Source organism: Muntiacus reevesi, chromosome 1 (assembly GCF_963930625.1).
Source record: "Muntiacus reevesi chromosome 1, mMunRee1.1, whole genome shotgun sequence".
Lineage (NCBI taxonomy): Eukaryota > Metazoa > Chordata > Mammalia > Artiodactyla > Cervidae > Muntiacus > Muntiacus reevesi.
In genome coordinates, this window is record NC_089249.1 from 75,239,445 (window position 1) to 75,256,584 (window position 17,140).

General features: G+C 39.9%; 1 long non-coding RNA gene across 1 annotated transcript; it reads left to right on the forward strand.

Moving 5' to 3' along the window:
- Positions 1–47: 47 nt before the first annotated feature.
- On the forward strand, positions 48–4,466 carry LOC136143967 (uncharacterized). Its single transcript, XR_010658457.1, has 3 exons — positions 48–114; positions 4,063–4,094; positions 4,185–4,466. It is a non-coding gene; the product is annotated as an uncharacterized lncRNA (long non-coding RNA).
- Positions 4,467–17,140: the final 12,674 nt, after the last annotated feature.

The following is a 17,140-nucleotide window of genomic DNA, read 5'->3' on the forward strand; positions in this document are numbered from 1 at the left end:
GTAGTGTGAGGTCTTGACTACAGTCATCTGTAATCTATTCTTTCACAGTGAATCCTAGAGATAGCGACCTGGTTTATTCCGAGATCTGGAGCACCCAACATACAGAACCTTCAGGTAAGACAAACTTGAAATAAGTAGAGGTAAGGTGGCAGTGTTTTATCAGATCCAGCAAGCGAGTTTTGATCAAAGAGTCATCTCAAATATGAATCCAATATGAAAGGCATTAACTACTCTTCTTATATCATAAATCCTATAATCAAATCTATTCCTTCTTACTTGTGTACACCGCCATCATTACCCCATAAATTCTTTAAGGACAGATACTGTATTTCTTTGCTAATATGTCAATAGCATCTAGTGTTATGCTTAGAAAACTATAGGCCCCCTCAAATATTTTCTTTTAGTGAATGAATGCACATAATAACTAAATTAAGCCTTTTATTATCTAATGAGCAAACAATTGTAATTCTTTTAACTGGTCTCTTTATTTCCAATATTGTTCTCCTTCCAACCTTGGGTTTGATTCCTGGGTTCCTGGGTTGGGAAGATCCCCTGGAGAAGGAAAAGGCTACCCACTACAGTATTCTGGCCTGGAGAATTTCATAGTTCATGGGGCTGCAAAGAGTCGGACACGACTGAGTGACTTTAACTTTCCAACCTTCTAACAATCTGTTTCCGGCATGATCCCTCTGAGATGCGCAGTTGATCACATCATTGTCTAGATTAACTGCCCTCAATGATTCTTCACTTTAAAGCACAACCTTTGCCTCCCTGCATGCTTTTGTCCTTCCTCTAAGCTCTGCCTTCTGTCCTTGCTTTAGCCATGTTAGACTCTCAACATTTCCTTGATCAAACGAGCTATTTTGTGCTTCTTATCTGTCTTGTAATGTTCTTGCCTCTAGTTGACCTATAACTCTTAGTCACATTTCAAGGCATAATTCAGTTATCACTGCGAAACTCACAATGATTCCTATCAGCCTTCCCTACCTCCAAACCTGAGAGGAACTGATTACTCTTTGGGGCAGCACAATAGTTTAATATGCATTTTTATCTTGGTGCTATTAATACTTGTTGAATTTGTTTTCATCTCTATTTTTCTCCTTAATGGTAAGATTCATGATCATATGCACTGAGTTTGTGTCAATTTTGCCTTCTTATAGATTACTAATGCTTAATAGTAGGTCATTATTCATTAAATGCTTACTGGGTGATTAAGTAAATGAAAGAAATCCAAATAGTCTCTTGGGAGGATAGGAGAAATATACACATTGAATTTTCTGTGTTAATGCTGCAAATCTTTGGCTTACTGGGAATTTTCTTTGTGGTCTTAGAATCCTAAGCTGCCATTGGAGAAGCCTCCTCCAATTTCTCTGTGCAGTGAAGTGAATCATATTTACTTCCTTCTCCCAAAAGACCAATATAGACATTGTTGTTGTTGCTTAGTTGTTAAGCTGTGTCCGACTCTTTGTGACCCCATGGACTGAGGCAGACCAGATTTCCCTGCCCTTCACTATTTCCCTGAGTTTGCTCAAACTCATGGCCATTGAGTTGGTGATGCCATCCAACCATCTCATCCTTGGATGCCCCCTTCTCCTCTGTCCTCAATCTCTCCCAGCATTGCGGTCTTTTCCAATGAGTCAGCTCTTCTCATCAGGTAGCCAAAGTTTTGCAGCTTGATCTTCAGCATCAGTCCTTCCAATAAATATTCAGGACTGATTTCCTTTAGGATTGACTGATTTGATCTCCTTGCTGTTCAAGGACTCTCAAGAGTCTTCTCCAGTACTACAGTTTGAAAGCATCAATTCTTCAGTGTCCAAAGAAGAATTGCTTTATGGTCTAACTCTCACATCTATACATGACTACTAAAAAAAAAAAAAACAAAAAACCCATAGCTTTGACTAAATGGACCTTTGTTGGCAAAGTGATGTCTTTGCTTTTTAATACACTTATCTAGGTTCATCACAGCTTTTCTTCCAGGGAGCAAGCATCTTTTAATTTCATAGCTGCAGTCACCATCCCCAGTGATTTTGGAGCCCAAGAAAATGAAATCTGTCACTGCTTCCACTTTTCCTCTTTCTATTTGGCATGAAGTGATGGGACCAGATTCCATGAGCTTCAGTTTTTTAATGTTGAGTTGTAAGCCAGCTTTTTCACTCTCCTCTTTCACCTTCATCAAGAGGCTTTTAGTTCCTCTTCACTTTCTACCACTAAGTGGTATCACCTGCATATCTGAGATTATTGATATTTCTCCCAGCAATCTTGATTCCAGCTTGTGAGTCATCCAGCCCAGCATTTTGTATGATGTATTCTGCATGTAAATTAAATAAGCAGACTGACAATATGCAAACTTCATGTATTCCTTTTCCAACTTTGAACCAGTCCACTGTTCCATGTCCAGTTCTAACTGGTGCTTCTTGTCCTGCATACAGGTCTCTCAGGAGGCAGGTAATGTGGTCTGGTATTCCCATCTCTTTAAGAATATTCCACAGTTTGTTGTGATCCACACAGTCAAAGGCTTTAGCATAGTCTATAAAACAGAAGTAGTTTTTTTTTTTGGAATTTCATTGCTTTTTCTATGATCTAGCATATGTTGGCAATTTGACCTTTGGTTCCTCTGCCTTTTCTAAATCCAGCTTGTACATATGGAACTTCTTGGTTCACTTACTGCTGAAGCCTAGCTTGAAGGATTTTGAGCAAAGTCTTGCTAGCATATGAAGTGAGTGCAATTGTATAGTAATTTGAACATTCTTTGGCATTGTCTTTCTTTGACATTGGAATGAAAACTCACCTTTTCCAGTCCTGTGGCCACTGCTGAGTTTTCCAAATTTGCTGGCATATTGAGTGCAGCACTTTAACAGCATCATCTTTTAGGATTTGAAATAGCTCAGCTGGAATTCCATCACCTCCACTAGCTTTGTTTGTAGCAATCTTTCCTAAGGCCCACTTGACTTTGCACTCCAGAATGTCTGGCTCTAGGTGAGTGACCATACCATCATGGTTATCTGGGGGTATTAAGAGCTTTTTCGTACAGTTCTTCTGTGTATTCTGTGTAGTGCCTCCTCTTCTTAATCTCTTCTGCTTCTGTTAAGTCCTTGCCATTTTTGTCCTTTATTGTGCCTGTCTTTGCATGAAATGTTCCTTTGGTATCTCCAATTTTCTTAAAGAGATTGCTAGTCTTCCCCATTCTCTTGTTTCCCTCTATTTCTTTGCATTGTTCACTTTAGAAGGCTTCCTTATCTCTCCTTTCTATTCTCTGAAACTCTGCATTCAGTTGAGTATATCTGCTTTTGTTTCTTTATATCCTTTCCTTTCATTTCTCCTTTTTTCCTCAGCTATTTGTAAGGCCTCCTCAGACAACCACCTTGCCTCATGCATTTCTTTTTCTTGGGTATGGTTTTGGTCACTGCCTCCTGTACAGTGTTATGAACCTCCATCCATAGTTTTTCAGGCACTTTGTCTACCAGATTTAGTCCCTTGAATCTGTTCATCACCTTCACTGTGTAATCACAGAGATTTGATTTAGGTCAAACATGAATGGCCTAGTGGTTTTCCCTACTTCCTTTAATTTGAGCCTGAATTTTGCAATAAGCAGCTGATGATATGAGCCACAGCCATCACCAGGTCTTATTTTTGAAGACCATATAGTGCTTCTCCATCTTCAACTGCAAAGAATATAATTAATCTGATTTCCATAATGACCATCTGGTGATGTCCATGTGTAGAGTCATCTCTTGTGTTGTTGGAAGCCATAGAGGCACTGAATAGAGATGGGGAGGTGGAAATAGCAGGGCTTCTCTACTATAGTTGTGATGAGCAGTGGAGAAAGAAAGATATATTCAGGAAAGACATTATGGACATTTTAAGGGCAGAGGAAAGGCTTTATTGTGTGTGTGTGAGGATAGAATACTTGGTCTGTGAGGGCTTGAAAGAATTCATCAGAGGAGACAGTTAGGAAATGAGTCAGCAGAGGAAAAATTGGTTTAGAATGCTTTGTGAGTATGTTGTAAGTTACAGTATGTTACCCACAATTTAATACTTTTCTTTCCTCTTCCAATTCAACAGCAAACTCACCAAGGAAACATCAGGAAGAGAAAGTGAGTCACATTTCCTGGCTTTCTTTCCCCTCTGCTCTTCCGTACTTACATTTTGGTACTAACTATTTGTACTTTTCCCTTTCCCACTAGGAGCCCACAGTCATCTATTCAGATGTGAAGAGGGCATATCCAGATGACTCTGCAGGGCAAGCCAGCATTGGAGATAGTGACCTTGAAGATGCTGCAGAAAACTATGAGAATGTTCCAAGCATATTATCAGCCTTAGACCACTAGCTCTGTACCCACAGTGGCTCAGAGACCCTGTGAAGCAGCCTGTGCCATTCTCTTGGTTATCTTCAGCCACACTTCTTTCCCTCCAGTGCTCAGCATCCCAAAGACTGGACAATGGGGGACGTGAGACTGTGTGAAAGTTCTGCCAACTTCCTCTGTGCCCAAGTCTGTGTGTTCTCTAGGAACAGAGTGAGCAGCATTGAGTGAATTCTGCAGTCTTTTCACAATAGGAATACTTGTAAATGCAAGGCAGGTAGACCTTCAGTTCCTAGGCCTGTTAAAGAAGGGAAAACCAGTCTAGCCAGGATCACAAGGATGCAATCATTGAAAGTTGATCTGAGAGGGATCAAAAACTTTTAGGGTACTGTCTCTACACAAACAGTTTGTTCTAAACATCTTGTTTCCCTTTCCATTTTTGTTGATAGTGTCATTGATGATGTTCTGGCGCACATGTGTTGTTCCAGCTACCCACTGCAAATGACCAAAAAGCTTCATTCTGCCCACAGATATGCTGTTTCTTCATGAAATATACATCAGTGTTAAGATTTTCAAAAACAACCCATTCTGTTTAGTGGGCTGCTGCTGCTGCTGCTGCTAAGTCGCTTCAGTCCTGTCCAACTCTGTGTGACCCCATAGACAGCAGCCCACCAGGCTCCTCTGTCCCTGGGATTCTCCAGGCAAGAATACTGGAGTGGGCTTCCATTTCCTTCTCCAATGCATGCATGTACTTCAGTCATGCCCAACTCTGTGTGACCCCATGGACAGCAGCCCACCAGGCTCCTCTGTCCACGGGATTCTTTCAGCAAGAATACTGGAGTGAGTTGCCATTTCCTTCTTCAGTTTAATGGGCAAGAGCTTCCAAACTGTCTGACTAAACAGTATTATGGACCAATTGTATTCTCTCAAAGTTCAGTGTGAATATTCTTAGAGATAGGACCCTTTAGGAGGTACCTACAGTTAAATGAGATTTTAAGGGGGGCCCCCTAATTGAAGTGGACAGGTGTCTTTGCAAGAAGAAGAGGAGACAACAGAGCCCTCTCTTTCTTCATGCACACAGAGGAAAGGCCATGTGGAGACAAACAAGAAGACAGGCATCTATAAAGCCAGAGAGGGCAGGAAGAGAGATCTCAACAGAAGCCAAGTTTGCCAGCACCTTGATCTTGGGCTTCTAGAACTATGATAAAATAGATTTTTGATGTTTAAGCCACCAAGTCTGTGATATTTTGTTGTGACAGCCAGAGCAGACTAGCACAGATTTATACATAGATAGATGAAAAATGATTGAGGATGATAATTATGATAGATAGACAGATAATAGTTAGATACATAGGTAAGATCGATGCTGGTGTGTGACAGTATTTGTGCATCCCAACCCACACAGAAATTGTAGTCTTCAAGATACTTCCTCTCTCATAAGATCAAATATTCCTCCCACCAGTAGCAGCTCAATTTTACTGTTTAATTATTTAGCATCCACTATTTGATGTCTACAGAAGCATCAACACCAATCTTAGAAAGTCATTAGAGCTAGTGATTCACATGACTCAGATGAAAAAGTTTAGTGTCAATCAGGAGCCCTCTTGAGCTGAGCTGGCAGTGTATGTAGAGATGGAAGGTAATTAGCAGGCTCAAAGGAGGACAGCCTTTTCATTGCTCAGTGACTCCTAATCAATTCCTCAATTGACTGACAGGCTTTGGGTGTCTACCAATGAAGAATAAAACATCTTTTTAAGTGTGTCAGAAAAAAGTGGCAGAAACACTTTTATCATGAGTCCTGCTGAGGCAGAAAAGGGATAAATGAAATTGTTAGCCTCTATTACCTAATGTTATACAGAATTTTTTTTATCTCTGAAAACAAAATATCAGAACTTAAGAAGCTAGAAGGGCATTGAGGACTGATGCACCTCAACTGATACAATTTATGGGCATTGTTGATTTTACACCAGCCATTGTTGATAACTGTAAATAAATAATGCAACTACACTTTGTAAACTTGAAAGCAACTCAAGCATAAAAGTATTGTGTATTTCAAATTTTATATTTTTCCACATGGGTGTCAGAATCTTAGACATCAGAAAGTTTGAGATATATCAGAATCCAATCTCCCCTGAGGCTTTCATCCTCAACCAATGAATTCAAGGAGATTCGAACAGTCCATCCTAAAGTAGATCAGTCCTGGGTGTTCATTGGAAGGACTGATGCTGAAGCTGGAACTCCAATACTTTGCTCACGCTAAGAGTTGAGTCATTGGAAAAGACCATGATACTGGGAGGGATTGGGGGCAGGAGAAGAAGGGGACGACAGAGGATGAGATGGTTGGATGGCATCACTGATTCGATGGATATGAGTTTGAGTAAACTCCGGGAGTTTGTGATGGACAGGGAGGCCTGGCGTGCTGCGATTTATGGGATTGCAGAGTCGGACACAACTGAGCGACTGAACTGAACTGAATGAATTCAACTAGCAGGATCATTGGGCTTCCCTTGTGGCTCAGTTGGTAAAGAATCTGCCTGCAATTGTGGGAGACCTGGGTTCCATCCCTGGGTTGGGAAGAGCCCCTGGAGAAGGGGATCTTCACACTCATCCTGGAATGCAAAGTCAAGCGGGCCTTAGGAAGCATCACTGTGAGCAAAGGTAGTGGATGTGATGGAATTCCAACTGAGCTATTTCAAATCCTAAAAGATGCTGCTATTAAAGTCCTGCAGTCAATAAGCCAACCAATTTGGAAAACTCAGCAGTGGCCACAGGACCAGAAAGATCAGTTTTCATTCTAATCCCAAAGAAAGGCAATGCCAAAGAATGCTCAAACTACCACACAATTGCACTCATCTTATACGCTAGTAAAGTAATGCTCAAAATTCTCCAAGCCAGGCTTCAACAGTAAGTGAACTGTGAACTCCCAGATGTTGAAGCTGGTTTTAGAAAAGGCAGAGGAGCCAGAGATCAAATTGCTAACATCTGCTGGATCATCATAAAAGCAAGAGAGTTCCAGAAAACATCTATTTCTGCTTTATTGACTACACCAAAGCCTTTGACTCTGTGGATCACAAGAAACTGTGGGAAATTCTGAAAGAGATGGGAATACCAGACCACCTGACCTGCCTCCTGAGAAATCTGTATGCAGGTCAAGAAGCAACAGCTAGAACTAGACATGGAACAACAGACTGGTTCCAAATAGTAAAAGGAGTATGTCAAGGCTGTATATAGTCACCCTGCTTATTTGACATATGCAAAGTATATCATGAGAAATGCCTGGCTGGATGAAGCACAAGCTGGAATCAAGATTGCCAGGAGAAATAGCAATAACCTCAGATATGCAGATGACTCCACTCTTATGGCAGAAAGTGAAAAGGAACTAAAGAGCCTCTTGATGAAAGTGAAAGAGTAAAGTAAAAACCTGGCTTAAAGCTCAACATTCAGAAAACTAAGATTATGGCATCCAGTTCTATCACTTAAGGGCAAATAGATGGGGAAACAATGGAAACAGTGAGAGACTTCATTTTTGGGGGCTCCAAAATCACTGCAGATAGTGACTACAGTCATGAAATTAAAAGATGCTGCTCCTTGGAAGAAAAGCTATGACCAGTTAGACAGCATGCTAAAAAGCAGAGACATTACTTTGCTGACAAAGGTCCGTCTAGTCAAAGCTATGGTTTTTCCAGTAGTCATGTATGGATGTGAGAGTTGGACTATAAAGAAAGCTGAGCGCAGAAGAAATGATGCTTTTGAACTGTGGTGTTGGAGAAGACTCTTGAGAGTCCCTTGGACTGCAAGGAGATCCAACTAGTCCATCCTAAAGGAAAGCAATTCTGAATACACATTGGAAGGACTGATGCTGGAGCTGAAGCTCCAATACTTGGGGCACCTGATGTGAAGAACTGACCCTGATGCTGGGACAGATTGAGAGTGGGAGGAGAAGGGGATGACAGAGGATAAGGTGGTTGGATAGCATCACCGACTTGATGGAAATGAGTTTGAGTAAACTCCAGGAGTAGGTGATGGACAGGGAAGCCTGGCATGCTGTAGTCCATGGGGTCTCAAGGAGTCAGACACAGCTGAGCAACTAAACTGACTGACTGAGTGAGGTCATTTGCTGAGGGAAAAAATGATCACCTTCTTAAAGAGGAAATAAATATTTTTATTATGATAGAGGGACTTAACATGTCTTGTTCTGTGTTAATAGGTTCACTATACAATCCATAATAATGTATGTCTGGCCTTTAGCAAGAGCAGGGAATCCAGGTCTGTGTCTGAGCCTAAATTTTGCTCCAAATGTCTCTCCCCTCTGAGTTCCAGAATGAATAAAATTATACAGGGAAAAAGGAACATGCCACTAGATCCAGCTGTGGAAGCCCATCTAAGAGTGGTGGCAAAAGCCAGATTTTCTCTATTGACTTGATAGGGAAAAAAATCCCTAAGGGAGAAAGACAGGGTGGAAGCAGCTTCCCATGGATAGTGAGAGTCATTCTTCAGGAGTGCAAGCCAGAAGTGCAAGCAGCACCAAGGACAGCAACATCTAAGATGAAGAGAATCAGGAAATGCCAACAAGAAAGAGGGACACCAGAGGGGGTCTAAGCCCATGGAATAGTTCCAAGTGCATGGAAGACATTCCTCCCCTTATACAAGCCTTCAAATGGAAGGCAGATAGAGTATCTGTAAGTAGTCAGGGAGAGTCTAAGGAATATGTGGGAGAAGATTCATGAGGAAATTTTGTTTCCAACTAGTTGGTAAAGACTCTGCCTGCAATGCAGGAGACCCAGTTTCAATCCTTGGGTTGGGAAAGTTTTCTGGAGAAGGGAAAGCCTCTCCACTCCAGTATTCTTGGCCAGAGAATCCCATAGACAGAGAGGCCTGGCGGGCTACAGTCTATGGGGTTACAAAGAGTAGGACACCACTGAGTAACTAACACTTTCACTTTCAGTCAAAAGGTAACAATTGAGGCATTAGGATTAAAGATGTTATTATAATTTTTTTCTTTACATTTATTTGTTTATAAATAATTTCATAATTTATGCATAGTAAATTGCACCTATTTAAAGTGTACAATTTGATGAATTTTGATAAATGTACACATTGGTGAAACCACTACCACAATCAAGATCCCAAATATCTCCATCACCTCCAGAGTTTCCTTATCTCCTAAGCAATAGTTTTTTCCCTCCACCTTTATCTTATATAATCACTGATATGCTTTCTATCACTATAGATTTCAGTGCAGTCTCTAATGTTTTTACAGATAGAATCATAAAGTACATACTCTTCTGTGCCTGGCTTCCTTTACCAAGCAGAAAGATTTTGAGGTTCATTCACATTGTTTCATGTATTCATAGTGTATATATTTTATTGCTGCATAAATATTCCATTATCCAGATATACCACTTTTGATTATCCACTTATCTCTTAATGGACATTTGGACTGTTTCCTTTGTTATGAAAATTCATGTACAGTTCTTTAAATGGACATATGTTTCCACTGCTACTTTGTAAATACTTTGGAGTGTAATTGCTGGGTCACATAGTAGATTGATGCTTAACATTTTAGGAGGCTGCAACACTCTTTTCCAAAATGGCTGTATCATTTTACACCCCCATAAGCAATGCTTGATAGTTACAGTTGCTTGACATCCTTGCCAACACTTGGCATTTTCCATCTTTAGTTTTGGTTGATCTAAAGAGCGTGCTCTAAGGATCCCACAGAGACTGAGACAGAACTGTGTTTGAGCATCTCTTGTGGAGGTACAGGTCAGCAGTGGACTGCCACAGGGATGGGGGCTCTGGGTGCAGCAGGCCTGGGTATGGCATAAGCCCCACCATGGAGCTGCCAGAATTTACAAACGACTGGGAAATAGACTCTTCGAGAGCACAAACAGAAACTTGTGTGCACCAGGACGCAGGAGAAAGCAACAGTGACTCCACAAGAGACTGATCCAGACTTGCCTGTGACTGTCTAGGAGTCTCCAGTGGAGGCGTGAGTCAGTGGTAGCCTGCTGCAGGGTTGGGGGCACTGGACGTAGAAGTACATGCATGAGACCTTTTGAAGGAGGTCACCATTATCTTCATTACCTCCACAGTAGTTTGACCCCAGGTAAATAGCAGGGAGGGAACACAGCTCCACCCATAAGCAGAAAATTGAATTAAAGATTTACTGAGCATGGCCCCACCCATCAGAATAAGACCCAGTTTTCCCCCCAGTCAGTTTCTCCCATCAGGAAGTTTCCATAAGCCTTTTATCCTCCATCAGAGGGCAGACAGACTGAAAACCACAATCAGAGAGAACTAACCAATCTAATCACATGGACCACAGCCTTGTCTAACTCAGTGAAATTATGAGCCATGCCATGTAGGGCCACCCAAGACAGATGGGTCACAGTGGAGAGTTTTCACAAAATGTGGTCCACTGGAGGAAAGAATGGCAAACCACTTCAGTATTCTTGCCTTGAGAACCCCATGAACAGTATGAAAAGGCAATAAGGTAGGACACTGAAAGATGAACTCCCCAGGTCTGTAGGTGCCCAATATGCTACTGGATATCAGCAGAGAAATAACTCCAGAAAGAATGAAGAGACAGAGTCAAAGCAAAAACAACACCCAGTTGTGGATGTGACTGGTGCTGGAAGTAAAGTCCAATGTTGTAAAGAACAGTATTGCATAGGAACCTGGGATGTCAGGTCCATGAATCAAAGCAAATTGGAAGTCGTCAAACAGGAGATGGCAAGAGGGAACGTCAACATTTTAGGAATCAGCGAGCTAAAATGAACTGGAAAGGGTGAATTTAACTCAGACGACCATTATATCTACTACTTTGGGCAAGAATCCCTTAGAAGAATTGGAGTGGCCATCATAGTCAACAAAAGAGTCCAAAATGCAGTATTTGGATGCAATCTCAAAAATGACAGAATGATCTCTGGTCATTTCCAAGGTAAACCATCCAATGTCACGGTAACCTAAGTATATGCCCTGACCAGTAATGCTGAAGAAGCTGAAGTTGAATGGTTCTACAAAGACCTTCTAGAACTAACACCCAAAAAGATGTCCTCTTCATTATAGGGGACTGGAATTCAAAAGTAGGAAGTCAAGAAACACCTGGAGTAACAGGCAAATTTGGCCTTGGAGTACAGAATGAAGGAGGGCAAAGGATAATAGAGTTTTGCCAAGAGAATGCACTGGTCATAGCAAACACCTTCTTCCAACAACACAAGAGATGACTTTACTCATGAACACCACCAGATGGTCAACACTGAAATCAGATTGATTATATTCTTTGCAGCCAAAAATGGAGAAGCTTTATACAGTCAGCAAAAACAAGACCAGGAGCTGACTGTGGCTCAGATTGTGAACTCTGAATTGCCAAATTCAGACTTAAATTGAAGAAAGTAGGGGAAACCACTAGACCATTCAGGTATCACCTAAATCAAATCCTTACAATTATACAGTGGAAGTGAGAAATAGATTTAAGAGATTAGATCTGATAGACAGAGTGCCTGATGAACTATGGACAGAGGTATGTGACATTAATGGGAAGCAGGGATCAAGACCATCCCCAAGAAAAACAAATGGAAAAAGTGCAAAAAGTCAGAGGAGGCATTAAAAATAGCTGTGAAAAGAAAAGAAGCAAAGGAGAAAAGGAAAGACATACCCATTTGAATGTAGAATTCCAAAGAATAGCAAGGAGAGAAGAAAGCCTTGCTCACTGATCAGTGCAAAGAAATAGGGGAAAACAATAGAATGAGAAAGACTAGCGATCTCTTCAAGAAAATTACAGATACCAAGGGAACATTTCGGTCAAAGATGGGTTCGATAAAGGACAGAAATGGTATGGACCTAACAGAAGCCAAAGATATTAAGAAGAGGTGACAAGAATACACAGAAGGACTATACAGAAAAGATTTTCACCACCCAGATAATCACGATGATGTGATCACTCACCTAGAGCCAGACATCTTGGAATGTGAAGTCATAGCATCACTATGAACAAAGCTGGTGGAGGTCATGGAATTGCAACTGAACTTTTTCAAATCCTAAAAGATGCTGCTGCTAAAGTGTTGCACTCAATATGCCAGCAAATTTGGAAAACTCAGCAGTGGCTACAGGACTGGAAAAGGTCAGTTTTCACTCCAATCCCAAAGAAAGCCAATGTCAAAGAATGCTCAAACTACTGCACAATTGCACTCACCTCACACACTAGTAAAGTAATGCTCAAAATTCTCCAAGCCAGGCTTCAGCGATACATGAACTGTGAACTTCCAGATGTTGAAGCTGGTTTTAGAAAAGGCAGAGGAGCCAGAGATCAAATTGCCAACATCCGTTGGATCATCATAAAAGCAAGAGAGTTCCAGAAAAACATCTATTTCTGCTTTATTGACTACACCAAAGCCTTTGACTGTGTGGATCACAAGAAACTGGAAAATTCTGAAAGAGATGGGAATACCAGACCACCTGACCTGCCTCTTGAGAAGTCTGTATGCAGGTCAGGAAGCAACAGTTAGAACTAGACATGGAACAACAGACTGGTTCCAAATAGGAGAAGGAGTATGTAAAGGCTGTATATTGTCACCTTGCTTATTAAACTTACATGCAGAGTACATGATGAGAAATGCCTGGCTGGAGGAAGCACAAGCTGGGATAAAGATTGCTGGGAGAAATATCAATAACCTCAGATACGCAGATGACACCAACCTTATGGCAGAAAGTGAAGAAGAACTGAAGAGCCTCTTGATGAAAGTGAAAGAGGAGAGTGAAAAAGTTGGCTTAAAGCTCAACATTCAGAAAATTAAAATCATGGCATCTGGTCCCACCACTTCATGGCAAATAGATAGGGAAACAGTGGAAACAGTGTCAGACTTTATTTTGGGGGGCTCTATAATCACTGCAGATGGTGACTGCAGCCATGAAATTAAAAGATGCTTACTCCTTGGAAGAAAAGCTATGACCAACCTAGACAGTGTATTAAAGAGCAGAGACATTACTTTGCCAACAAAGGTCAATCTAGTCAAGGCTGTGGTTTTTTCAGTAGTTATGTATGGATGTGAGAGTGGGACTATAAGGAAAGCTGAGCGCTGAAGAATTGATACTTTTGAACTGTGGTGTTGGAGAAGACTCTTGAGAGTCCCTTGGCCTGCAAGAAGATCCAACCAGTCCATCCTTAAGCAAATCAGCCCTGAGTGTTCATTGGAAGGACCTATGCTGAAGCTGAAACCCCAATACTTGGGCCACCTGATGCAAAGAACTGACATTTGAAAAGACCCTGATGCTGGGAAAGATTGAGGGCAGAAGGAGAAGGGGATGACAGAGGATGAGATGGCTGGATGGCATCACTGACTCAGTGGACCTGAGTATGAGTTGGTGATGGACAGGGAGGTCTGGCATGCTGCAGTCCATGAGGTCACAAAAAGTCAGACAGGACTGAGGGACTGAACTGAACTGAACTGAAGAAGTGTATAGTGTGGTATAGCATTATTTCACTGTGATTTGATTTCCCCAATAATCAAAGATATTGACTATCTTCTCAATTCCCTACTAACAGATTGTAGATCTTCTTTTGTGAAGTGTCTATTCATACATTTTACCTTGTCTTTATTGGATTTTCTTATTATTGAGTTGAAAGAGTTTTTTTTTTTTTTAATTTCCCAGTCTAATTTATGTGTTACAAATGTTTTCTCCATGTCTATAGCCTGCCCTTCACTTTTTTAATGGTGTCTTTGAAGAGAAGTTTTTTTTGTTTGTTTTGATAAATTTCAATCAACTTTCTCATTTTATTGGCAAGCTTTGTGTTTTTATATAAGATCATATACCCTGAAGTCAAAAGATTCCTTTCTATTTGTTTTTCTAGAAATGCTATAGTTTTAACTCTAACATATAAGCCTAGGAGCCATTTTTTTTTTCTTTTTTAAATTACTTCACAACATTTCAGTGGGTTTTGTCATAGGAGCTATTTAGAGTGAAAATTTTTGTGTGTATAGTATGAGGGAAAATTGTTCATTTTCTTCCTGTGAATATCCAGTTGTTCCAGGACTATTTGCTGAATAAGCTCTTTTGCCTTTTATAATTTGAATCCTTTGTCTTCTTATTACCGAGGTAATAAACTCTTTACTTATTTGGGATATGTACACCTCCATCAGATACATGCTTAGCAAATATTTTCTCTTGCTATGTGACTTGCCTTTGCAGTTTCTTAACTGTATCTTCCCAAGAGCAACCATCTTAAATTCGATGAAAATTATTTATCAGTTTTTTCTCTTATGATTCATATTTTGTGTATCCTGTTTTAAAACAATTTGCCTAACTGGATGTCATGAAGATTTTCTTCTATATTGTTTTTTAGAAATTTAATGGTTTTAGCTCTTGTGTTTAGAAATGTGATGCATTTCAGATTAACTTTTGTATGCATAATTAAGTAAAAGTTGATGCTACTTTTTTTTCCCCACACAGATATCCAATTATCTCACCATCATTTCCTGAAGGAAAAATACCCTAACTTTTTCTCATTGGATCACCTTGTCAACTCTGTCAACAATCAACTGACCTTTTAAATGTGGGTCTACACTACTTCGTTTTAAATGTGGGTCTACACTACTTCGTTCCGTTGTTATTATACATCTACCTATCTGAAAGAGTTTGAGTGAGACTGATTATTTTCCTTAAAAATATTTAATAGAATACATCAGAAGAAGCTGCTTGAATCTGCATTTTTCTTTGTGAAAAAACTTTTTTTTACACAAGAAATATAAGTTCTTAATACACAAAGGACTAGTCACACTTTTTTTTTTCTTTTGGTGTCTATTTTGGCAATGTGCATTTTTCAAGGAATTTGCCCATTTCATTTGATTGTCAAATTTGTTAGCATACCGTTTTGTAAAATATTTTATTACCTTTTTGCTGTCTGAGGCATTTGTAGTGCTAGCCTCTCATTCCTAATATTGTTGGTGTATCTGTTTCCTTTTATTCTTGATCTGTTTAGCAGGAAGTTTCTAAATTTTGTTGATCATTTCAAAGAATCAGATTTTCTCTTTATAGACTGGCTATTTTTTTCTGCCTTACTCTTTCATTATTATTTCATTCCTCTGCTTATTTTGTGTGCAGTAGTGATCTTGGAGGGAGAACAGTGAGTGGTCCTAAAGAGAGATCTTAGTTCCCTCCCCAGGAATTGAATCTAGGTAGTCTGGATGAAAACCACTGACCTAACCACTAAACATCCAAGGGCTGGAGGCTAGAGACAATGTGGTTCTGATTCTTTTCCCCACTTGAAAGCAAGACTGTTTCAAGGAAACGAAAACTGTAAAAACAGGTACAAAGAGTATCATTAGAGACACAGCACAATGCATGGGAGAGCACTCAGAGAAGCAGTTGATTTAAGTCAGAAGCTAGGCAGAAACACAGGCTTGGAGAGGAGTGTGGGCATCCTGAATGAAGAGTGCAGTAAAGAGGTGATTTAAATCACTTTATATAGGACAGTCCTTCCGGGCCTTTGTTTACCTTTGGCCAATTATCTTGTTTCTTTCTTCACGCCTGACTAGTCCTAGTGTTGCTGAAACTTGGCCCCTGTTCACTGGTGCCAAACAGAAAGACAGAGACTGAGTTTTGGGTGAAGTAGAAAAGGGTAGCTTTTATTGCTTTGAGAGGCAAAGGGGCCACAGTAGGCTAATGCCCTCAAGGTGTGTCAGCCACCCTATAGTGGGTAGTGAGAAGGAGTGAGTGAGGAGCAGGGCATGATCAGCTCATGGACCATTCTTGGATTGGTTGTCATCAAGGTGAAGTTTCAAGTGTCATCAACCCTCTGGTTTCACTCAGTCTATGATCTTGTGTTCAGTTTTCATCTGAAGGGTATCCGCTTCCTGTAAAAACAACTTAAGAATGCCTGTCAGGCCTTTATCTATATCTTTCAGGGAACTGGAAGTTCAGTGATTCTGCTATTTGGTGGATTTATAGTCTAATTTTTACCAGTTTCCCTTTCCCTGGTCATTAACCCTTGAGTCAGCCTTTTATTTTAAAAGACAAGGACACAGCAATTTGTACATGGTTTTGATACTGATTTCTAGTTTAATTGTATTGTTATTGGAGAACATTCTAGTATTTCAATCATTTCAGGCCTATTGGGACTTGTTTTATGACCCAGTAGATACTCTATCTAGATGAATATACCATGTACACTTGAAAATAATATGTATTCTGCAACTTTGAAGTCTCCTATAAATATCAATTAAGTTGAGGAAGTTCAGAGTGGTATTCAGATTTTCTGCATCTTTATTGAGCTTTTGTCTAATGTTCTTTCAAGAGTTGAGAAAAGAAGGCTAAAATTTCCTACTACCATTGTGGAATTACCAATTTTTCCATTTTTACCTTCAATTTTTGCATCACATATTTTGAGGCTTTCATACTAGATGTATACACATTAACAATTATGGCTTCCTGAAATTATCTCTTTTATCGTTATGAAATTCTATTTTATCTCTAATAATAATCTGTCTTGCAGTCTATTTTATCCAATATTAGTGTAACCACCCCAGTTTTCTTATGCTGATTGTTTGAATAATGTTTTTCTATCCATATACTTTTGATCTATTTGTATTTATAGTCCAAATGTGTTTCTTGTAAGCAATGTATAGTTGGACCTTATTAATTAAATTATTCAGATAATCTCTTTCCTTTCATTAGTGTTTAGACCACTAACATTTCATACAATTATTTATATAGCTGGATTTATTAATTTTATTTTTGTTTTTATTTTTTTCTCTACTGTTTTTTGTTCCTTTATTGCCACCTTTCCCTCTTTTGAATTATTTGCATATTTTAGTATCTTATTTTAGTATGTTAAATAT